The sequence below is a fragment of the Dendropsophus ebraccatus genome, chromosome 4 (genome assembly GCF_027789765.1).
Source record: "Dendropsophus ebraccatus isolate aDenEbr1 chromosome 4, aDenEbr1.pat, whole genome shotgun sequence".
In the NCBI taxonomy this organism is placed as follows: Eukaryota; Metazoa; Chordata; class Amphibia; order Anura; family Hylidae; genus Dendropsophus; species Dendropsophus ebraccatus.
Window position 1 is genome coordinate 124,310,601 of NC_091457.1, and position 24,570 is coordinate 124,335,170.

The window sequence follows — 24,570 nt, forward strand, 5'->3', positions numbered from 1 at the left end:
TTAAAGCAGCAAGTCCAGGTGCTGCCAGCAGTTAAGGGAACTGATTGTAATACAAGGGCTACACGAAGGATGAGTGGACTTTACTTGCATATTTTTTGCATAAACCAACAATGATGTTTATGACTGTATAATCCCAGTGATCGGCTGATGTGATTGATTGTCAGGTGATCACTTGGTCTTTTGCATACACCAAAATTGACCTTTTATAAGGTCCATAATACTGAGATTAATACTGGGATGCAGGGTTTTTTCTCTTTGGCATAAGTGTTACAAGGGTCATGCTGTAAGTCAATGATAAGTAGTAAATGGGTTATTAATAGTGATGAGCGAACAGTGAGATATTCGAATATCCGATATTCGTACGACTATCCCACGAATGTTTTAATATTCGATCGAATATTCGATCCCATTAAAGTCTATGGGAACAAGTATTCGATTAGTGAAAAACATCTATTTGACCATTTGGAGGGTGAAACCGGAAGCTGGGGGATTTGAACGCTTATCGAATATTCGCGGGATAATCGTACGTATATCAAATATTCGAATATCTCACTATTCGATCGAATAACTATTCGATCGAACAGTATTTGCTCATCACTAGTTATTAAATATTTACTATGATGTTTAACATATGCATATATAGGCTATGTTCACACAACGTGAACACCCGGCCGTTCCGTGACCCGGCCGGTCTCAGCCCGGGTCATCCCGGCCGGTGCTTAAGTACTTAAGTATCAGCGCGCGCCCGCATCAGAGCTTCCTATAGCCCACAGTGAACTGACAGGTCAGTTATTTGCGGCCCCGTATGGGATCCCGGCCGAAGCGCATACAATGTGAGTACGCTCTGGCCGGGATCCCATTGAAAATGAGGCTATGTTCCACCCCTCAAAACTACGGGCGTAGTTCTGCGGCGAGGACTATGGCTGTAGTTTTACGTAGTGTGAACATAGCCATAGCCTGCATAAATGTTATAGCATATACATAAAAATAGATGATAGAATGTACCTTTAAAAAAACAAACAAAAACACAATATAAAAAAAACAATATAAAAAACACAATATAGATGAAAAAATACAATATCGATAAAAACGTATGTGGCTTAAAAACATTCCAAAGAATACTCTGAATATAGGTCTTATAGTCAAAAATAGAAAATAATGGTATGTTTTACTGTCTATTGGCGGCTTTGCAGGGCCCTTGCAGGTCGCCGATAATGTCCATATTGCACACTATGTTGAAAAAAAGCGGTGCTCGTCCTCTATTTTTATATTGTATTTTATTTTTTTAAAAAGGTACATTCTATCATCTATTCGTATGTATATGCTATAACATACTGTATATGCAGACTATACAGTATATACATATGTTAAACATCCTAGTAAATATTTAATAACCCATTTACTACTTATCATCATTTATACAACTCACTGTAAGGAGTTTTGCTAGAGAGCCTACTATTTCCACATACCCAATCAAACATTGCCTACTTTTAAAAACCCCATTGACTTACAGCATGACCCTTGTAACACTGACGCCAAAGAGAAAAACCTTTTCTGGTACAGAGGTGCTAACCAAGTAGCAGGGCTGTTTCTAGAGGCGGGCGGACCGGGCGACCGCACGGGGCGCCGACAGCTAGGGGGCGCTGGTGGCACCCCCAGACTCCACTTAGCTGCGCGCAGCCCTGGCCGCCCGCCCGCTCGCCCCATCACCTGCCCCTCTGCCCCATCATCTGGCAAGACTGCCCTCCGGCCACCTGTAGCTCCACCCCCGGACCGCCCATAGCCCCACCCCCGGATCACTCCGACCCAGCCGAACACCGTGCACCTGCAGACATCTTCTCCCTCCAGCAGCACAATGACGTCATCACTGCGTTTGCTGGATAAAGGATAATGGAGGTCACCCAGCTTTCCCAGTATCCTGTATGTCAGTATAATGGAGGTCACACAGCTTTGCCAGCATCTGGTATGTCAGTGTAATGGAGGTCACCCAGCTCTCCCAGTATCCTGTATGTCAGTGTGTAATGTAGGTCACACAGCTCTCCCAGCATCCTGTATGTCAGTGTAATGGAGGTCACCCAGCTCTCCCAGTATCCTCTATGTCAGTGTAATGGAGGTCACCCAGCTCTCCCAGTATCCTCTATGTCAGTGTAATGGAGGCCACACCTTGCAGACTTTACTGCAGCAGACAGCAGAATTACTACAGTTTAGGTGCCTATAGGAGGGAAAATGGAAGGAAGTTGCTGGATAAGTGCGGAGCCTGAGATGTTTGTCTGGCAGGTTCTGAAGAGACGAATTGTACATGGTGGTCCGGTTTGAGAGGAAAAGGAAAATGGCGCCTCAGATCAAAGAGAACGTCACCTGTGAGTCCCTGTATGATGATTTTGTATTCAGTTGAACATTATCTCTTAGGGGTGCAACACCGATTTATGCCATAATACACACACTGCTTCTTCGTAATAGCCCGAACCCTGTTGCCAAAATTATCTAGAAACTGCCCTGCCAAGTAGTGCACTTACTTGGCAAAACACACCTACACATCCCCATCTGTAGAGATCTTACTACACCCATTCAATGTTTGATTGGGAACAGCGTCCAAATATTGTTAAACCTCCCTTTAGGTGGCGCTTTAATTTTAGAATTTAAGCCATATGTTAAATATTTTATTCGACTGCTCATAACTTCTGCTGTTCCTGCATAATGGGAATAATCAGAACGCTTTTTTTTATCTGATTTGAAATACAACATGTACCAATCCATTCTATGACTGTGAGGGATTTGTACAGAGCTGGATTATGTCTTGTATTATTCAGTCACAGCCGCGCGGAGCTAAAGATAGCACATCAGTTAATTAGTGATAATAGTTTGCACTTGTATACTGTCACTGTTAACTTCTACATTCCCGAGGAAAGACAAGCAAAACAGCATCCAAATACAAGGAATCACAATAGGCTGTGTATACAGACACATGTGCTTACAGGTAATCAGACCTGGGATTACAGTATGTCATGGAGCAGGGCCCTTTCTAGGTAATGTTGGCAACAGGGCAAATCTTGATAGAAACGCCCTCGGCAGGTGTTACTTGATGCTATCAGTCACTGCTGAGTGAGGTCCAGCTTCGGACCCTGTATTTTGGTCAGTATTTTTAGCCAAAAAAAAGAAGTTGGTACAAAAATATAGAAAAAGGTGCAAATCTTTTCATTATAGTTTTTCTATGTCAGTCCCACTCCTGGTTTTGGCTAAAGATACTGACAAAATACTGCATGTGAACCCAGCCAATACTGCATGTGAACAGAACAGATCCTACACCTACAATGTCCCATTTCCAGTACTGACATCTTCCTTTCTAGCAGTGTTCCATGGGCCCCCTAAGGTACCCTGGGTTCCCTGCACCCACAACATCTATCTGGTGAGATTGTGCTGGGGTTGAGAACACAAAACAAGGCTATTTTCACACGCTGTATGAGACCGGCCATTCCGTGACCCGGCCAGGCCACAAAACGGCCGGTCTCATTAAAGAACTGCAGTACCAGCCAGATGATCTGAGTTGTGATGCGGGCGCATCCATGCGCGCCCGCATTGGAACTACCCACTGCACACTTTGGAGCGTGAGGCCGGAGCAGTTCTTTCTCCATAGAGTGCACTGACAGGGTTTTCTGCGGCTACTATTCAGTGAATAGCGGCCGCAAAAAATGTACATGTCAGTTTTTTATGGCACCACTAGGGATCCCGGCCACGGTCTATACTATGTGTATACACTCTGGCCAGGATCCCTCAGAAGGCAGCACTACGTAAGTTCTGTGTGAACATAGCCCTAAAGTGTTAGGACATGTTCATACACAATATTTTTGTTCAGTATTTTGTTCAATATTTTGCAACTGAAACAAGGAGTGGATTGAACAATGTTTACACATTGTTGAAATTGAGTGGATGGCTATCCTTTAATATCAAATAACGGCTGTTATTTTCCATTAAATGGCGGCCATCCACTTAATTTCAACAGTATGTGATGATAGTTTTCCTTAGTTTTCAATCCAGTCCAGGTTTTGGTTGCAAAATACTGTGTGGGAACATAGCCTTAGAATGAGGTGTTCTTCATGCTCTTTGACTAATGCAATATAAGGCTATGTTCACACACAGTATTCTTGCTCAGTATTTTGGTCAGTATTTTGCAACCAAAACCAGGAGTGGATTGAAAACACAGAAAAGCTATGTTCACACACTGTTGAAATTAGGTGGTTGGCCGCCATTTAATGACAAATAATTGCTGTTATTTTTAAACAATGGCTGCTGTTTGGAAATAACATCCGTTATTTGCCATTAAATGGCCGCCAACCACTCAATTTCAACAGTGTGTGAACATAGTTCAATCCATTCCTGGTTTTCTGCCTTTCTGTGTTTTCAACCCAGTTCCGTTTTTGTTTGCAAAATACTGAGCAAAAATACGGTGTGGGAACATGGCCTAAGTCACAGTTTTTGTTTAAAACAAAAACATGGAGGATGGGACCAATAGAAAAGACCAAACAACACAGTGGTCATGTAACAGCTCTAGCAACGAAGCTCCAATCTGCCACTGCGGTCTCTCCATAATGATGCAATGTCCAACCTCTGCTTATAATGTTCCCAGCATTGAGGCTGTGGTGTGTTCGGGCTGTGTTTTTTCTGCTGGACAGAAGGAACTTGAAACTTATTAAACAGTTAAAAGAACATAAGCTCTGCCAAACTGAACCACATTTCACATTTCAATACTGATGGGGGCAGAGGTTCAAGGGTCATGTGTTCCCTTATGAAAAAGGAGTGTGAAATTGCCCTACATTTTCTAGATCAAAACCCCAGCCAGGAACAAAGGTTCCAGATATCAAGGACATCACTAAAGAATGTTTTTTTTATTTTTTTTTCTTTATTATATTATAGCTGTATCCCAGTGACAGGTACTGTAGCTTCCTAACATCTGTGAATCCTCCTTCCCACTCAGATGAGGCCAAACATTTTCACATTGCAAGAGCTGTCAGGTTTCTTACCTTATATCGGGGTAATATGATACCCAGAGGTGTAACGTGACTGCAGCCTGTTATATGGCATGGATGCTATTAGCTTTTCAATGTCAGCAGAGCCTGGGTAAGGGCCCTATTACACTGGACGATTATCGTGTAAAAAATCATTATATTGTTTGAATTTAAACTATAATACGTCTGTGTAATTGCAGGCAACGATCGAAAAATTGTTCGTGTGTCGTTGATTTAGATCTGAATCTAAAATTATCGTTAATCGTTCGCTAATCGTTCCACATTCGTTCGCTCAAGTTCCGCACTTGTTCACTAATCGTTCAGTGTAATTGCACATTGTTCATTGTTTTGCTGGGATCAGATGGAATAAACGATCATAGTAACAAGTAACATAGTAACAAGCGCAATAACGATCGTAGTAACAGTCGTAACTAACGACCATGGTTCTATGTAATATGGTGAACGATTTCAGGTTAACGATAAACAATCTCTTTTGCGATCGTTTATTGTTAGTCGTTAATTGTTAAAAATCGCTCAGTGAAATAGAACCAGACTGCAACTTCTGCATCCCCTAAAGACAGGCCACAGTCACAAAAAGAACAAACCACAACATGACTGGTAAGATACAGCAGAGGAATCTGAAGCTAAAGGAGCTAAAGCTTGCTGATGGCATCTATCACTTTGTTGGATATTAGTTTGCAGTCATGCTATGTCCCACATGTGATGGAGTATAGTTACCAGGTGATTACTGTGTAGACATTGGAGAGGGCTTAGGTAGTGGGTGTCCTGTATGAGCACACAAGGTGCATCCCATGCCACTACTGAGGAGGACGCCCAGTCTAATCTCTAGAACATACTGTATAAAAGGAATTAGCATCCAAACCTCTGTGCAGTAGTTTAATATTCCAACATTGATAATATCCATTCATAATATCCATAGTATGAGCATTTCTTGCAATGAAAACAAAAAAATCTGCATATAAAGTGGTAGTTGCTATTCGCAAGGGCAGGTGTTGTGATACCACTACAGCACTTGTCACAGGTGTAGGAGTGGTATATGTCCGCCCTGGGTACCAAAACACACCCGGTAAAGCGAATGACTCTTAGGTACATGACTTGGATTTTTTTTAAATAAATGGATCTGCGCCAGAGCGGAATACCCCTTTAACATATTAACATGAAATACATTAACCCCCATGTGCTGAATATAAGACAGTAACCAGTGGCGGCATCTTGTGGCCAAAATGTAATAGTGTGGTTTGTTAAATAGAATGTAGGAGACCCATTACAGTAAATACCTTACTGTACATGGGTTCCTGCATACTGCACATGGATTCCTGTATACTGTATAAGGGTTCCTGTACACCGCACAAGGGTTCCTGTACACTGCACATGGGTTCCTGTATACTGTTTAAGGGTTCCTGTACACGGCACATGGGTTCCTGTATACTGCACCAATATTGGAGCAATAAGCTACTGTACAGGAATTTCTCTGAAAGTCTCTAATACAGAATAGGACTCTCTCGAACACAATGAAACCATTTGAATATCATGAAGATTTTGCTTTGGTTTGTCTTTTATTCAGGGTCCCAGTGCTTCACAACATTGCTGATCAATGATCGCTGATTCTCTATCCTATCCACTTTAAGGCTATGTTCACACAAAGTATGAGAACGGCCGTTCCGTGTCCCGTGATAGCTGTAGTGAACATCCCATAGCGCACAATGAAGCAAGCGGCCGGAGCCGCTTGCTTCATTGTGTGAACTGACAGGTCAGTTCTTTGTGGCGCAGCACGGGATCCTGGCCGGAGCATAAACGATGTGTGTACACTCCGGCCGGGATCCCATAGAGGAATAGGCAATGTTCCACGCTGCATAAAGTACGGCCGTTGTTACCGATGGCAACAATGGCCGTACTTTTAAGTAGTTTGAACATAGCCTAACTGTGTGGGTGATAAAATGTGCATGCAGCGGATCAGAACAGCCATCGCGACACTTGGCTTCTAAACTTGATCTAAAACTGACTGATTCTCTTTATTAAGATTTTCTCTTTTATCCAGAGAAAATCTTTTTCTTAAAATCAACTGGTTTCAGAAAGTTATATAGATTTGTAATTTACTTCTGTTTAAAAATCTCAAGACTTCTAGTACTTATCAGCTGCTGTATGTCCTGCAAGAAATGCTTGTTTTCTTTCCAGTCTGACACAATGCTCTCTACTGACATCTCTGTCCGAGACAGGAACTGTCCAGAGCAAGAGAGGTTTTCTACAGGGATTTGCTGCTGCTCTAGACGGTTCCTGTCTCGGGTAGAGATGTCACCAGAGGGCAGTGTGTCAGACTAAAAAGAAAACAACATTTCCTGCAGGACATACAACAGCTGATAAGTACTAGAAGACTTTTTAAAGAGATTCTTTAAATAGAAGCAAATTACAAATCTATATAACTTTCTGAAACCAGTTGACTTGAAAGAAAAAGATTTTCGCTGGTTAACCCCTTTAAATATCTGTATGCCCCAACTGTTAAAAAGTGTGCCGTATCCCCCTTCAAATAACAGCATTGCAATGCTCTCCATATTGCCTTTTCAGAATCTAAGGATTTGTTGCAAAGGGACTGTGACTCCTTCATGACCCCCTGAATTTCATGTTCTCATGAGTGCCCTGAACATCAATGACGTGCACCAAAACCATTTCAATGCTTTGATCACTATTGATTGCAGAATTTAAACAGTTAAAGGATTAGCATCAGACGATGTCTCATGGGCCAAATATTACTGGGAATGAAGAAGTATTACCCTTTCAGCATGTTACCCCCAATCCACAGGATCCACATTAGGTGGGCACCTAACTGTTGAGACCCCCATTATGAAATTGTATAGTCATGCAGGCTGCAGCCCTAATACTCCGCTATAACCCGCAGATCTCAAGGTCAAACTACAGTTTCTGCAAATTATAGATACGTTAGTTCCTGACCACAAATCTTCATATATAAAGTTGAATATCTTATTTGCGCAAGCATTTCCATGTCTCTCCGACTTGTGTATTTGCTGTGTTGTTGCTGAGACTCTTGGCTCTGCACATTCAGCACATTATGAAATAGCTCTGTTATCCGGAGTGACAATATCATGAATTCGAGCTGAAGCTGGAGAGAAGGACGAGGACATTTTGTACTATTGGAAAATATTTCTTATTCTGCTCAACTTCAATGGCAATTTCAACTCATCTCATATTTATAGCTAAGAAATTAAAACATAAAGACTTCTCAGTGATATATAATATATTACAATGCTGCCAGCACCGATCAGTTATAAAATACTGAAATTAGTCTTTTCTGTTTTGGTTCTGGAAAACTATTCTCACATTTTGAGTCATCCCACCCAGGGAATCTTATACTGTCATTTTCCAAAAATAAGACAGGGTCTTATATTATTATTCTCAGAAAAGAGGGTTTAGGCTTGTTTTAAGGGTAGGTCTTTTTTTCAGAGAAACCTCATATGCCCTTATCCTGTAGCCCCACTCTATACAGTAATGAGCTGATATACTGTAAGTTCACCTGTGGTTAGGCCTCCCTACTGTATACCTCCCTCCCCCACTGTAGTCCCCCCATACTGTATACCTCCCTCTCCCACTGTAGTTCCCTTCATACTGTATACCTCCCTTCCCCTTTGTAGTTCCTCCCATACTGTATACCTTCCCCACTGTAGTTTCCTTCATACTGTCAACCTCCCTCACCCTCTGTAGTTCTCCCCCCATACTGTATACCTTCCTCCCACCTCTGTAGTTCTCCTCCCACACTGTATACCTCCCTCCCCCTCTGTAGTTTTTCCTCCATACTGTATACCTCTCTCCCACATCTGTAGTTTTTCCTCCATACAGTATACCTCCCTCCCACCTTCTGTAGTTTTTTCCCCATACTGTCTACCTCCCTCACCCTCTGTAGTTCTCCCCCCATACTGTATACCTTCCTCCCCCTCTGTAGTTCTCCCCCATACTGCGGCTGTGGATATTGTGTACCTGGATTTTGCTAAAGCGTTTGACACAGTTCCTCATGGACGTCTGATGGGTAAGTTAAAGTCTATCGGTTTGGAAAGTTTAATGTGTAACTGGATTGAAAACTGGCTTAATAATCGTACCCAGAGAGTGGTGGTCAACGATTCCTACTCCGAATGGTCCCCGGTAATAAGTGGTGTACCCCAAGGGTCAGTACTGGGCCCTCTTCTGTTTAACTTGTTTATTAATGATATTGAGAATGGAATTAACAGCAATGTTTCTATCTTTGCAGATGACACCAAGCTTTGTAGTACAGTACAGTCTATGGAGGATGTGCAGATGTTACAGGATGACTTAGACACACTGAGTGTTTGGGCGTCCACTTGGCAAATGAGGTTCAATGTGGATAAATGTAAAGTTCTGCACCTGGGTACTAATAACCCGCATGCATCATATGTCCTGGGGGGAGTTACACTGGGAGAGTCGCTGATGGAGAAGGATCTGGGTGTACTTGTAGATAATAGACTACAGAACAGCACACAATGTCAGTCAGCTGCTTCTAAGACCAGCAGGATATTGTCATGCATTAAAACAGGCATGGACTCTCGGGACAGGGATATAATATTACCGCTTTATAAAGCTTTGGTGCGGCCTCATCTGGAGTATGCTGTGCAGTTTTGGAACCCGATTCATAAAAAGGATGTTCTAGAGCTGGAGAGGGTACAAAGACGGGCAACTAAACTAATAAGGGGAATGGAGCATCTTAGTTATGAGGAGAGATTAAAAGAATTACATTTGTTTAGTCTGGAAAAGAGATGTTTAAGGGGAGATATGATTTATTTATTTAAATATATAAATGGCCCCTACAAGAAATATGGGGAAAAGATGCTCCAGGTAAAACCCCCTCAAAGGCCAAGGGGGCACTGCCTCCGCCTGGAGAAAAAAAGGTTCAGTCTCCGGAGGCAACAGGTCTTCTTTACCATGAGAACTGTGAATCTGTGGAACAGTCTACCACATGATCTGGTCACAGCAAAAACAGTAGAGGGCTTCAAAACCGGCCTAGACACGTTCTTAGACCAAAATAATATAAATGCATATGTATAGAACTTATCATCCCTCCCCCTTCCCTGTATCCATCCCCTCCTTGGTTGAACTTGATGGACGTGTCTTTTTTCAACCGAATTAACTATGTAACTATGTAACTATGTATACCTCCCTCCCCCTCTGTAGTCCCCCCCTATACTGTTTACCTCCCTCCCCCTCTGTAGTTTTTCCCCCCATACTGCATACCTCCCTCCCACTCTGTAGTTCTCCCCCCATACTGTATACCTTCCTCCCCTCTGTAGTTCTTCCCCCTCACTGTATAGTTCCTCCTCTGTAGTTTTCCCCCCATACTGTATACCTCCCTCCCCCTCTCTAGTTCTCCCCCCATACTTTATACAGTACATTCCCCCCTCTGCAGGTAGTCCCCCCACTTTATACCCCCCCCCCCCATTGTTGACCCACGCACCCTTCGTCCCCATATTCAGTGTTCCCTTCTGTGCATTTTCTTACCCCTTCTGCCTCCCTTGCAGCTTGTGTTTAGCAGATGGAGGCGGAGCATATCAAGTCTGGCACTGATTGGCTGATGCTCACAGGATCTGGGCAACTGACTGTAACTAGGGCGTTGCACACTTTTTTTTTTTTTTTCCATTTAAAGTCAAAGGCACATGAAGGTACAATAGGCACTAAAGCAGGTGGTTATGTATATGGTACATGTATAAATGAGCCTTTATGCCCCCAATATTAACTGTAAAAATCAGGGGGTTCTCTGGGAATTAGCTGCTATTACTGAATTAAAGTGCTACATAACTTCTGACTTTTCATAGAGACAAGTCGAATGTTTGATCAGTCGAGGTCTGGGTGTTCAGACACTAACAATTTGCTATAACAATCCGGGAGAAGTGCTTGGCTGAGCGTTTCTTCCCCTGGCATACATAAAATCATATGCATTACATGGGTGCATCACCAATATGTTGGGCTTATTTGAGCAGTGAGGGATTGGCCTTGATTTGTGCTTACTGCTCTTACTGGTATTCATTACAGGAATTTTGGAGCATCCAATCTCAAGGTTATTGAAACAGCTGCATCATAATTCAGAATTAATCTACTAATGGTTATGTCTGTCCCGATGCCAGTATCAATTATGGAGCACAGCTGTGATACACGAGAAGTTTGTTTCTGTAAAGTGATGTCTGGAAGATGGAGTGTTGTTAATCCTTAAAGACAACTAGGAGCGATTTAGTGAGAAACTCTTTCCTTTACTTTTTGTTTTATAGGGAAATTTGATCAAGAAGTAAAATAAATAAGGACAGTCTATTTCTCGTCACTTTTATGGATATTAAAGGCAGCTTGGTCAGCGGTAAAGGCCCCTTTAAGTGCAAAAAAGATGAACTAGTGGGCGAAAGTGAACTCACTAAAATAACTCGCAAAGTGTCAATCAGAGGGCTAGGAAATAGCTTGCCACAAGTGCCTCTTGTATATAAAGCTGACGAGAGAGTATGTGAGAAGGAGTAGTGGGAGAGGGAACCTGCCTACACACACTTCTGCCGAGCTGATCATCGTCTTTTAAGTATTTTACTGCAGCATCTAATACAAGGGCTTGATTGAGAGCAGCTCTGCTCTGTCTTTTTAGTTAACCATTTTATGTACAGTATTTCGCAATCTGCTCCTGACATGTCTATGATACAGGGGAGGTGGTGGTAGTGGTGGTGGTGGTGTGGGGGGGTTATGCAGAAAGTTTACCAGTCCACATGTCTTATCAAGGAACAGTGAAAATCTAAAATACCTTTAGAGAGATCACTTGGACATAGCTCAAAAGGGAAAAACAATAAATTGTTGGCTGGGAGTGCAGTGCTTCTGAGTGTGAGAGAACATCATAGCAGCTATTACCTACCCTTCTTGGAGATTAGCTTATTAAAGATGCTAAATTAAAGATAACGTGTACAGTAGTGAATGGCTGCTGAGAGAACATTTTGGAGTTCATTCCAAACACTGACAATGTTATGTTAGCTAATTATGAATAAACACAGTTGGGGTACAGTGCTTCTGAATGAAGAGAGCAACATAACAGCTATTACTTGCCCTTTCTGGAGATTAGCTTATGAATTGAGCTGGAAGTAGTTGACTCTGTTCTTTGTTTAGTGATGGCAGTAGGGTGTGGCAGAACATCTGGGAGCTTACTCCAGCCACTGACAAACTTGTTATATCATTAAGGCCCTATTTCACGGAACGATTAGCGTTCATAAACTTGTCCAACGACAGCTCGTTAACGATAATCTCTTCGTGGAATTGGTAAAAACGAGCGAATGACAAAGGCAAAATCATAATACCGTCTATCAAAATTGTTTTTCAGCATGTCAAAAAAAAGTCGTTGGTCTTTGAAAGATAATTCGCTAATCGGTTCGTAAAATTAGAAATCTTTCAGTCATTCGTAAAAAGGTTTAAAAAAAGTAGGTGTGTCGTATGGTTATGATCATCCCGGTGAAAGTTTTAAACGACCATGTAACAACCGCAAAATAATCGCTACACTACATATATCGTTCACGTTATGTGTTATTGTTCGCTTAAAAAAATCATTTAGTGATCGTTAATGAACGGTCGTTGGAGCGAGTTTATGAATGATAATCGTTCTGTGGAATAGGGCCTTTAGTGCCTTGGGCTGGGGATGCAGTGCTCCTGAGTGTGAGAGCTAATATCAATTCTGGAGAATATTTATGAAAGATAGCAGAGGCAGATATACAAAAGTGAATAGCTGCTGACAAAAACATACTATCTAGGTAAACTAACTTTGTGGTCAGACATTTTTACTGGAATGATAAGCACACTTTAAATTATTCTATCTCTAGCTATTCTAGCTGATACTTAGATAATGTATTCACAGCTAATATTTCAGCATTGATCGAGATGCTGTATTCTAAATCTATTCTCTTAAAGAATAGAAAAGGTCCTATCTGTTTTGCTTTCTGGCGCTGCACTGCTACCCTCTGGCCATCTCAAATGATAACTTCCAAGATGAGCGGGGTCGGGTACATTTTGCAGGCGATATTTAATAGCTTCTCAATGTTAACGATGTCACGGCTACAGTGAACAGCTATTTGACATCGTGTGTGGGTGTTCAGAGGTGTTTGGCATTGCGTGCAGAGATCAGAGCAGGTAGGACCTTTTCTGCTCACGGATAACCCCTTTAAGGTTCCTGATAAGTAAATGTAATTCTTTTCTAAGAGGCTGTTAGGATCAGGACAGAGAGACACAAGGACAGGTGAGCCCTGAAGCTGGCACCCGCCCCACTGCACCTACCTGCTTGCCTCAGATGCTCTAATTAGCAAACGGACAACTAGACGGCAGTCCCTGATCTCACTACAGTGAATACACAAAACAAAACAAGACAATACACAACACAATAAAGGGAAGGTCAGAAGTCCGACTCAAAACCAGCCGAGCAACAAAGTACCAAATCGTGTCCAAAAGAATAGTCAAGTAGTCAAAGCTTGAGTCAGGTAACCAGAATATGAATGCAGGAACGCTATATCAAGTAACACCAGGCAAGCCAGGGACTTTCACAGGCGAAGCATAGTAGACTGGGGAGGATACTTATAGGTCCCAGACTCAAGATTACTGACAGCTGATTGGCAGAGTCAGCTGTCAATCTACAATCAGTTTAACACACAAAACAGCTATGCTGATCAGCCAGGGGAGTGAAACCCTGGCCTTTGCTACAACACGGAGTAGCAGAGCAGAGTAGGTAAAAAACATGAGAAGCAGTCCGGCTGCTATGGACGCCGTCGTCGTCATGCCCCTAGCAACCGGCCTGAGCGGTTATGTATGCTTTGGCTGTACGCATCGGCGAAGCCGGGAGCCTAATGCACGGTCCAAGTCCTAACAGAGGCATTGTAAGAATTAACTGAGGCTTTTTTCATGTGTACCAAAGTAGGTATATTTATGGGTTTTTGCTGCTATTTTTGCCACTCTCCCTGCTTTAAAAAAAAAAAAAAAAAATGTATGTAGGATTTAGGGGGAAGTGGGCTAGCACAGCTCAATAGATTTATCACAATTTATGCCAGAAATTGGCATAAATTGTAGTAATAAATCTATACCAACACATGTGGTTGGCTTCACTTCTTGGTTGGCGATCTCCATCCAGCTGCACTCAATGGGGTTTAGAGACTTATAATGGAGTCTGTCTAGTGCAGCTGGACAGGGAATATGGCTAGCCGGGGAGTAAAGGAAGCTACTGGGTACTTATACTGGTGATATATAGAGATCGGTGAAAAGACATGTCAAGCATTTATGACAGGGACATTTTAAATAAACCTTGAGTTCAGTAAAACCATAAGGTTTTGCCAGCTTGTGTAGCATGTATAATGCAACAGAGAATTAGCAACAGAATTGGGTCTTAGTTTACGGCAGGAGAGCAAATATTGGAACTGCCCCATGACATGTCATTGTAAAGTAGATTTGACAGAAATGATAAGCAACAATTATTTTTGGCCCAATAGAGAGGATTTTATGGATTACAATATCCCCCTGACCACCCATCAGGCAATAAGGGTTTGGATGGACAAAAACATTATTGTGCAAACCAGCCAGGTTGTGCACAAATTGGTCACTTTTTGCCGAAGGACATCAGATGCAGGGATGATAAATCTTTTCCAATATGTCCAATTGAGTAATTTGCTTACTTAATAAGTCCAACATTATGTCCAAGATCAAGGATTCCAGTGTTTTTGGAAGGAAACAAGTCAATCATCAGCACTTACTTCCAGTATGTTACCTGGGAATTAGGTTGCCTAATTAGCTCAAAAAGATTGGAGTATCCAAGGACTCATTCAGTGGGCAGATAATAAGCATTTAGCAAGACTTTGTTCAGGCAATGTTCCAGGCAAGACGTAAAATGAGCAACTCGCTCTGAATATGATGAATTGGATGACAACCAACCAGAGTAGAACCTGCATAGTGGTACCAGCACTGGGATAATAAAGTAACATCTTAGCAGCAACGTGAGACACTAGGTAACAAGCCAACTGAACAACTAGCATGCCTTCCATAATAAAGTAAGGGCACATTGTCTATTGTCGTTAATACTTTTACAATTTTTCCTATGTGCGAGATAGGCTTAAGCGATCGCAAAACGAATTTTCCGTACGATATATCGTTCCGTCTAAACGCTGATCGTTATAAAAAAAGTCGTATTGCCTTTAATGTGTCGTTTTTCAAAGGACAAAATTAATGATTTACTTAACTTATCCCTATTTACCTTATATTTTGGAGATTCTATCAGGTTGTATGTTGACAAAATGTCACAAAGGAATGCCAATGTATGTGTTACTGTTAGGCTCATAAACTTCAATGGGTTAAATATCTACATCTATTGAACATATAAGCTGTGTAGCACTCCAAAATGCATCAAACTATTTTTTTGAGTCCGGTACTCACAGCTTATACACTAAAAAAAAATGAAAATTGTCACAGCCAGACAATATTCACCAAAAGAGTGCACCTCTCTTTTAAAGGGGTTGTCCATTGAAAATCTTTTTCTTTCAAATAAACTGGTGTAAGAAAGTTATATGGATTTGTAATTTACTTCCATTAAAAAATCTCAAGTCTTCCCATACTTATTAGCTGCTATATGTCCTGCAGGAAATGTTGTTTTATTTTCAGTCTGACATAGTGCTCTCTGCTGACATCGCTGGCCGAGACAGGAACTGTCCAGAACAGTTTTCTATGGGGATGCATATAAAATCAAGACAAGAGTTCCTGTCTCAGCCAGAGATGTCAGCAGAGAGACAGTAGTATATTGTAGGCAGCTACAATATACTACTGTCTCCTCACACAGGCAGGGGCTCTTACACAGTGACCGGTGACCGGTGATTCACCGACCATAGCAGGACATCCGTGATTTCAAACAGAAAAGTTACACAGGTTCACGGACGTGGAGGACTACAGATCCAAGCCAGCCCACTCGCACACTAACGGTGAGCAGCTTTGGTTCAATATCTTGCACTGGCTTTATTATGCACTGATATTAACGATCTTGTTTTTAAGATAACAGTACTTAGCGCGGCACTGCATTTTTTACTTATATTTATTCTTATTTTTAGTGGAGGCAGTTACCACTAGCTGTAGCTCGCAGCAGTACACACACTACTATTAGTGTTTATATCAGGAGTGCGATTGGTTTAACTTTTTTTATAACGGGTTATCTAATCCCTTTAATTTTATGGGGTTTTCACATTAAGATAATAGTTCTGAGCCTGGGTCATATAGACCAATATCCTTGATCAACCAAGACTTAAAGATATTAACTAAGCTCCTGGCCAACAGACTGGCATCCTTACTGCCGAACCTGGTGGGGCAACACTAACTGGGGTTTGTCATGGGCAGATCATCGGTAACGAATGTTAGAAAGGTGCTCGCAGTCCTAGATCATGTTCGACATCGACTCCAGCCAGGGGACCAGCCAGTCCTGCTTACACTGGATGCCGAAAAGGCTTTTGATAATGTACGCTGGGACTGGCTGGAGTCGGTGCTCGATAAATTTGGAATAAGGGGTAACTTTAGAGTGTTTTTGGCGGGGCTTTATCAATACCTCACCGCCCGCATTCACACCCCGGGGGTGTTGTCAAAGTCTTTTCAAATGGGTAGGGGTACTCGTCAGGGTTGCCCCCTCTCCCTCTTCCTTTTTGACCTGGCCATAGAGCCATTGGCACAACACCTGCTTACCAATGACATCTTTGATGGCGTCCAAATTCGCAACCAATAGGTTAAACTGGCCATGTTTGCGGATGATGTTTTACTTTTTATGTCTAATCCTGTGTGCCTTGCCCCGCCTATTCACTTTTTTAGACTGGTATGGAAAGTTCTCAGGCCACAAAGTGTGAACTCTTGCCCTTGGGGAGGGTATCACAGTCCCTACGTTCAGCAGCGGACTCGCTGGGGGTGAACGTAGCTTCTTCTTCCTTGACATACCTAGGGATAAAAATAGGAAAATCTCCTGACTCGCTGTATTCCCTTAATTATACTCCATTATTGCGTAAGATTATTGCAGAACTTAAAGCTTGGCACCATCTCCCTCTCTCCCTTATGGGACGCTGTCATTTTATTAAAATGATCAGCTTCGCTAGATTGCTATACCAGCTACAAACCCTACCCCTCCTATTACAACAAGCGGATATCAAAACACTACAGTCGGCATTCACTAATTTCATCTGGAGCGGAAAGCGCTGAGAATCTCGCTGGCCAAACTAATGTTATGTAAGGCGGAGGGTGGAGTGAACTTCCCCAATGTAAGAGGGTATAATCTAGTTAGTCTTTTCCGGCACATAATGGATTGGCTCCACAACTCCTCCCACTTTTCTTTTCGTAAAACTTGAGCAAGCCCTAGCCTACCCGTGGAACTTGCGGAGTCTGCCACACACAGCTTATGCTAAACTACCCCTAGAAGTAAAGCGTTCCCTTCTGTTAAGGGACACTATAGTTACATGGAAAGAGATACGGAAACTCCTGCAGCTCCCCTTTCTGGTTTCTAAGTATATGCCCTTGGACTGCCACCCGGAATTCCTTAAAGATAAACGAAAGGAATGGCTTCAAGTGTGGCAATCCAGGGGCTTTGAGTCCGTGGGGGATCTGATGGACTCCCAATGGCTTACGCCTGCGGAGATACAGCAGAAATTTAATCTCCCCCAGTCTCACAACTTATACATAAACCAAGTACATGGGTTTTGCGTAAGTAGACTCAGAGACGTAAAAAGAGAATCCCAGCATCACACACTAGACGGTATCATAGGAGACTCTTCTAATAAAGCCTTGATATAAACCCTATATAATGCCTTACGCAACAATTTTTTAAAAGTAAGAAGAATATATTTATCATGTGGGGTCCCTTAACGGGGGTGACTGACATTACAGAGGTGATTCTAGACGGATGGGTGATGATAAGGAAGTGTGTGGTCAACGAGAGGTGGAGGGAGACATATTTTAAATTGGCCCACTCAGCAATTTACGGTTTTAACATCCTCCCCTCCCAGACATTCCCCGATAGGATCACTGAATGTCCGAAGTGCCACACTCCACTGACCAATTTGTGGCATTTAGTATGAAAATGTAAATTCACGGTCTCTTATTGGACCACCATTATATCATACATCAGTGATCGCTATAAAATCCAGTTGTCTCTTCGCCCCACAGAACTGCTATTCCATCAGATGAGACCCCCAGAAGGAACGGACAGACCCAAGACCGTGCCCCAGTTGGTTCATATCACGCTACTAGTTGCACTGAGGTGTCTATTTACCAACTGGTTGCTCCCCAATGTACCAGATGTGGAGATGGTTGTTGCACAAATGAAGTTGTTCTTAGGAGTGGACAAGCTTGACACGGAGCAACATAAGGACTATGGCACGAACCGCTTTTTCCAAAAGTGGAAACCATTTATTCTCACCCATTATACCCCCCAGGAAATAAGTGACATCATATGCCCATTCCAGTTGACCAAGTGGTATTGTACTGGGGCGATTAGAGGCACCTTAGGTGCCTTGCAAATCTCATAATCTCTGCAGAGAACCGAGTGTACATGTGGACACAGTTTTTAATATCGAATCTTGAGGGAGGTCTAAAGAATATCATCCATGAGTCCTTTGCTAGGCTCTTAATTTTTGGTTATTGAACTTGTTACTTACTTGCATTATTTACTCTCAGCGTTCACTGGATTCGAATGTTGTACTTATTCTTGCTATGCTCTCTTTTTACTGTGGACATTTGTAAACGCCATGTTCTGTCTATGTATGTCAATTTTCACTTTTTTGTTGAAAAACCCAATAAACATTTTGAAAAAAAAAAGATAATAGTTCTAAACTAGTGAATAAAGTAAAATGAAGCATATTTCAAATGTACAAGAATTACTGAAAATGAGCCATAATAGAGATATACACTATACTAATTCCCAAAGTGTTTGCTTTCATGCAGTGCAGAAAAATGTGGAATATGCCCTGGAATTTTTATTGCCATATAAAATATATAGAACTAAAAATATACCATTGGACCTTGGCTGCTAAGGTTCGAAGAGTTTAATTAAGAACAAAGCTTCTAAGCTACAGTATAGTGTTCTTTCCTATACTGTGTTGGTTTTTTCTAAATTCCATTTTTCTATACTGCATCTTTGACCTCATGATGTTTTCTCCAAATAAACACATATACCCTGATGGGACTGCATCCGGTAATTAAGGTGATCTTTAGTGGTTGTATCTCATACGCAGGTAAAGTGAGGTAAATTTCTTGGTCTTAATGGGATTCTCTAATAATAGAAAAAAACATAGCTAATTTCTAGCAAACACAGTGCCACCTATTTCCTCAGGCTCTATGTGGTATTACAACTCAGCTCCATTTACTTTAATTGAACTGAGCTGCAAAACCACACCCAAACTGAAGACAGGAGAGATGATGTTTTTGGACGAAAGCAGACATGTTTTTTTTTAAGCCTGGACAACCCATTTAGCTGTATGAACGCTACTTTATGAGGAGCTCTATCCATATTTCTCAGTTACTTCAACTGTGTATGTTATGATAACCTGTTGCCCATGTTTACGACCACCTGATAGAATCCACTAGGGTGGTCACACATGCTTCGTTTAGGCGCAGTCTCGCAACTTGCAATGTCACATGGTTTTTATACCTATAAAATTGCTCATTTTTAATCCTTTACATTATGTATGAGGTATTGTCACGGCCGCGGCGGCTTCCCGCGTTCCGGGTTGCCGCCGCGACCGCCTCCTGTCCCGTGCAGCCGCCGGGGTCCTTGTGTAGGGACCCGGCGCTGCTGCTGCTTCGGCCCCTGGGGCGCCTCACCTCTCCTCCGTGCATGTCGCGGTCTGTGCCGGCCGGCGCGCGCGTCCCCGCCTCCTAGGGCGCGCGCGCGCCGGCTGTCTCAGATTTAAAGGGGCAGTGCGCTCCTAATTGGTTAGTGTCACCAATCACTCCCCTATAAATCCCAGCATGCCCTGTCCTTAGTGTTGGAGCCTCTACATGCTTCCCATAGCGTTTGGCCCAGCTCCCTGTTGTTCCTGTGTCCTGTCCGTTACCTGGTCCCAAGTCCCTGTTCCTGAGTCCTGTCCGTTACCTGGTCCCAAGTCCCCGTTCCTGGTTCCTGTTCCCCTGTCACGCCACCTGTTCCCGGGTCCAGCCTGTCACGTGCTCTCTCATCTGCAGACTATTGCCTGTGCCATCTCCTGCCACGCCTCGCCTGCCTACACCAGCAACCAAGCCAGGGGTAGCGACCTGGGGGTCGCCTGCCGCAGCAAGTCCATCCCGCCTTGCGGCGGGCTCTGGTGAAAACCAGCGGCCCCTTAGACTCCGCTCCCTGGTGAGGTTTGTGCCATCGCTGGTGCCGGTCCAGTGGATCCACTACTCCAGGCGTTACAGTAGGCTCCAACCATGGATCCCGGCGAGGTGCCTGATCTCCGTGACGTCGCCAGAGTGGTCGCGCAACAGGCTCAACAAATCCAGAAACAGTCACAGCAGATCCAGCAACTCACTGCCGCCTTACAGCAGCAGACTACTGCCCAGCGCACACCACCTCCTGACGCTGCTTCTTCACTCCGACTGGCCCTCCCAAGCAAGTACTCTGGGGACTCTAAGTTGTGCAGAGGATTCCTGACTCAGTGCACCATGCACATTGAACTTTTGAGTAGTCAGTTTTCCACCGAGCGCTCTAAAGTGGCTTTCATCATCAGCCTATTAGAAGGTAGAGCCCTGGCCTGGGCCACGCCACTGTGGGACCGTGATGATCCTGTTGCTGCCAATCTCCGGGCCTTCCTATTCGAGTTTCGCTCCGTCTTTGAGGAACCTGCCCGTGCTTCTTCAGCCGAGACTGCTCTCCTCAACCTCTCTCAAGGCAGCTCCTCTGTTGGTGACTACGCCATCCAGTTCCGCACCCTGGCAGCTGAATTGGACTGGAACGAGGCCGCCCTATTGGCCACCTTCAAGAAGGGCCTGTCTAGTCGAGTGAGAGACGTGCTCGCTGCCCGAGACCTGCCTACCTCCCTGAACGAACTCATTCTACTGGCCACCCGAGTTGATACTCGTTTTTCGGAGAGGGAGGAGGAGGTTCGGCATGAACATTTACTAACCCGTTCCCGTCGCCATCCCCAGCTGGCGCCGGTTTTCCAGAATCCTGACCTTTCGATGTCCCAACCCTCTCCTGAGATTCCTATGCAGGTGGCACGGGCTCACCTGACGCCTGATGAAAGAATCCGGCGCCTGGAGCAGAATCTCTGTCTCTATTGCGGTGGTACCGATCACTTCCGGCTGGGATGTCCCCTACGTCCCCAAACATCCGGAGGATGCTCGCACCTAGGTCCGGTGGGACAGGTGTCCCTAGGTGCGAATGCCACCATTCCAAGTCTGTCTATGCCAGTTTCCATCCGGACTCCCTCAGGACAAAATCATCAGACTACTGCCTTCCTCGATTCTGGCTCAGCAGGCAGTTTTATTGCGGCAACATTGGTCCAAAGATGGCGGCTACCCGTGACCCGACTAGCCAGGCCCCTGACTATCTCCTCGGTCACGGGCGAAATTCTTACCGACCGTGTGTACTACCAGACCGCATCTTTAGTCCTCCAGGTGGGTCCTTTACATCAAGAAGAGATATCCTTCTACGTCCTGCCCCATTCTTCCCCCGCGGTCCTCCTGGGACTCCCGTGGCTACAAGAACATGCCCCTCAGCTGGACTGGAGAACCGGGGAGATTCTCAGTTGGGGTCAGGACTGTTCCCACCAGTGTCTCAAGTCACCTCAGACCAAGTGTACTATGTCATTTCCTGTCCCGGCCAAGCCTCTATCCGGCCTACCGGCAGAAGACCAAGACTCGGCGGATGCCTTCTCTGCCGAGTTGTACCCTCTCCCCGTACCCAAGACTAAGGTCGTGTCCTCTCACCACCGGAAGAACTTACAGAAGGTCCTCGTCCACAGACCCACAGTCCCTTGCCACGTTATACCGCCTGATCGCCTAGTACCAGTCGTCACCTCCACTCTTCAGAGAGTACCCCCCGGAAAGACTCATGTTCACCCTGCGCTTCGAAGAGGTATTTTGAAGTGGGGACATTCCTCGTTGGAGGCCGGGCACCCTGGAGTCCGTAAGACCGGCCAACGGATCTCTCGCCACTACTGGTGGCCCAGCCTATCCCAAGATGTCAAAGACTTTGTGGCTTCCTGTGCCATTTGCAGGCAAGAAAGAGGGGGAGGCCAAAGGGGGGGGGTACTGTCACGGCCGCGGCGGCTTCCCGCGTTCCGGGTTGCCGCCGCGACCGCCTCCTGTCCCGTGCAGCCGCCGGGGTCCTTGTGTAGGGACCCGGCGCTGCTGCTGCTTCGGCCCCTGGGGCGCCTCACCTCTCCTCCGTGCATGTCGCGGTCTGTGCCGGCCGGCGCGCGCGTCCCCGCCTCCTAGGGCGCGCGCGCGCGCCGGCTGTCTCAGATTTAAAGGGGCAGTGCGCTCCTAATTGGTTAGTGTCACCAATCACTCCCCTATAAATCCCAGCATGCCCTGTCCTTAGTGTTGGAGCCTCTACATGCTTCCCATAGCGTTTGGCCCAGCTCCCTGTTGTTCCTGTGTCCTGTCCGTTACCTGGTCCCAAGTCCCTGTTCCTGAGTCCTGTCCGTTACCTGGTCCCAAGTCCCCGTTCCTGGTTCCTGTTCCCCTGTCACGCCACCTGTTCCCGGGTCCAGCCTGTCACGTGCTCTCTCATCTGCAGACTATTGCCTGTGCCATCTCCTGCCACGCCTCGCCTGCCTACACCAGCAACCAAGCCAGGGGTAGCGACCTGGGGGTCGCCTGCCGCAGCAAGTCCATCCCGCCTTGCGGCGGGCTCTGGTGAAAACCAGCGGCCCCTTAGACTCCGCTCCCTGGTGAGGTTTGTGCCATCGCTGGTGCCGGTCCAGTGGATCCACTACTCCAGGCGTTACAGTTATACATATGATTTTATTAACGAGAAAACCTCTTTTAATCTGGAACTGCAAAAGACTTAGCAAAGAGGCGGGTTCAATGTGATCGATATATCATAGCACTCATAAGGTTATTCCGTCTTGATGGTTTCTGTGCCACAATGGATTATTGTCAACCTAAAGGGTGACTTAGTATTGTTGCCATTGTTGAGAACAGGTCCCCAGCCCTTTGGTTAGCCCTTATCTCCCTCCATCATATACACCATGCTCCAGTCAGTTTGATTTCATTTGAAGGCAAGTGTGTGGCGCTGCAAATTGAAAAAGCCAGAGATTTAACAAAAGTCTAAATAATTGAACAATTAAGTGGTTGACACTGTGTGTAGCGCAGAGTGACTAATCCCAGCTGCTTATCTTGACTTTCCCTGTGACTCATCTCGCCATTTTAATTAAACCTCTCTCTAGATCACGTCACAGATCCGAAACCTGACACAATGTTTCCTTTCCATACTGTTAATGGTGCAACATCAATGACCAAATGGCTTCCTTGTTTCTGTTTATTTCTTAGATAAGATCAGTATTAGTCAACCCTGATTATGATAACTACAGGATATGGGTACACCCACCTCAGGCCACCATGAAGGGCTGCAGTATAGTTCCAATAATACAGTATAATACAAACAAACTAAACACAAACTAAACTGAATAAATACAAACAAACTAAATACAAACTAAATATTTGGGGGAGGGGGGCTAGTTTGGGGCAAAGTAGCCATATAGCATGTCCTGGAATAAGTCATGCAGCATACAGTACATATTCTTGGTTTCCATATCTACAGGGCCATATTAACAGCTGTTGCTGCCCTAGGCACTAAACCTTAAGACGCTCCATCTTGGGGAGCGTGGTTTCGGCCACAGGTATTTCTCTACATGGAGAAACATTCTCTGAATCACGTTTTTCATGGGTTTTAACGGCTTAAAACAAACAAATATCCACATTGAATCAATGATTAGAACCTTCTGCATATTGTCTGAAGGAATTCTCACCACAGGATTGTCAGATTGGTAGGTAATAGCTCCAGGCGTCACACCGCCACACCAGACTGCCGTACTGTTACGGGATAACACTCATACCAGACTTGACCAATACAACCATACATCCCCTTCCACCCCCACCCCCCCCCCTCCTTCAAAAAACACCAGATTTACTGGCAAGTGTGAACGGGAGGTGGGTGACAATAAAAATTAAAAACAAAAAAAGTTGTTTACATCCCCCAGCTCCATGGTGCTGTCCTAGGCCCTGCATATCTATACTAACCTTGTATGCTTGTACCTCCTTTGACTTCAGTTAACTTCCTTTTACTGTCTGATTTTGCAGATATCTTGATGGACCATTTGGTGGTTTTCTTTTAGAATTTAGAATATTCGCTAATTCATAATTTCTCCTCTTTGGTTATTTAATATACTTTAATATATCTCTACGCACATCACTTTTTTTTTTTTACATGAACAGACCGGCACGGGAATGCTGGTGCCACTCAGCCAACCACTGCCTAAGACAGGACAGCATCATGGCCAGTGATTGGCTGAGCGCCTGTCACTCTTGAGATAAGACT